The sequence below is a fragment of the Chiloscyllium plagiosum genome, unplaced genomic scaffold, assembly GCF_004010195.1.
Source record: "Chiloscyllium plagiosum isolate BGI_BamShark_2017 unplaced genomic scaffold, ASM401019v2 scaf_970, whole genome shotgun sequence".
Lineage (NCBI taxonomy): Eukaryota > Metazoa > Chordata > Chondrichthyes > Orectolobiformes > Hemiscylliidae > Chiloscyllium > Chiloscyllium plagiosum.
In genome coordinates, this window is record NW_025210015.1 from 15,658 (window position 1) to 17,312 (window position 1,655).

Genomic DNA, 1,655 nt, shown 5'->3' on the forward strand with positions numbered 1-1,655 from the left:
TCCACACCAACTTACTGCACAGCATTCATACGAGAGTCACCCCTCTCCCCGCCAACAGCGCACTTTCCAAGACCAGTCAATATAAACCTGAACACTGTGGGCAATCCACTTCACCAGCACATATTTGATCTGTAGGAGGAAATACGCACACACAAGTGGGGATTGTGAAAGGTCCACACAGACTTTCACCCAAGGCCGAGGTTGAACCCAGATCCTTGGCGTTGTGAGGCAGCAGTGCAAACCACTGTGACAGCCTATTGGTATAAAATTGCAATAGTACATAGAAACTGAGTTGGTGTTCCAGTGAACAGACTGTGGAAAGATTAAGAGTCAGTTACGCAGCCATAAATTCACTTGCTTCCAAAATTTGTATGTTTTCCCTGAATTCTGTCTTTGTTTGATGTTTGCAAAGACCAGCCTGCCTCAGCAGCGAATTGATTCAAATATAAGAAAATTTCTCACCGTTATCCAGGGCATCCTTCTTTCAGTTAGGGTAAGGATCGTGGATGTTACTGATAGAGAGGTCGGAGTAAACTCATATTATTTTCGGGTGAGCGCCATCGCTATCATTCTCACCTTCCTCCTCTTAGGTCTCACAGTAAAATCTATGACCGCTGTCTGTTAATACATTTCCGTTTTTCAAGGGAACACTTTGATTTTTCACATAGTACTAATTCTCATTAATGTTCTCTGCCTCCAGAGATTCAATGTTAGTTGGACAGGGACATGGGAGAGGTAGTGAGCTCCTCTCTGACAATGTTAGATGGATCTCCAGCATTCCTTTAAATCCCTAATTTTGTCTGTTCTCTGCCCTGATCACCTGTTATCGCACACATAAGTACTCCATTCTCACATCCGGGGGGCAAATTAGATACGAATCCAATCTGTTCGTTGATATGGATCAGTTTCTTTTGATTCATGTAACATTTGGCCATTCTAATTCTGTGATTGAGTCACTTGTTGGTGTCAGGACATGAGCAGAAGCGGTCAAATTTAAAGCGCCCCCGCTCAGTCAACTTTAAACCACATCGACAAACGTGTCTCTCATTCACTCCTAATTGTCACTTTGTACCAGCAACAAAGGCATTAATATTCAGAACAGCAAATGAACTCGCTTCGAATGTGTTTACACTGACAGTGGAATGAAAAGTCGATGTTCAGCTCAGGAAACAGATATTCAATGGAAGAGTATGCAATGGGGGTGTCAAACTTATGACCTGATATTTAAAATCGCTTATTCTCCTAACATTGGCAAGTGGACAACACTAACAAGCTACAATCACATCTCTTATCAAGGCCAGGTAACTGTTTAAAAGCCATTCACTGAATTAAATTAACCATCAGAGACCAGAGACATTAATGCTTCCTCATCAAAAGTCAGTGGAATCTTTAAGATATTTGAAAAGGAAACAGTAAACATTGGAGGAACTTTGTAACAGGTGTAGACCATTGAGCCCTTCGATGCCGTTCTGACATTTAAAGAAATCATGGCTGATCCGAGGCCAAAATCCATTTTCCTACCTTCTGCCTTTTGTGGTTGGAAGTGCTTCTGAACATGCATCTAGAATGGTCTGGCACTAATTTTCGATTATGAGCCCTTTCAACACAGAAGTATTTTTGTGAACAGCCGAACATGCTGACTAAATGCAAAATAG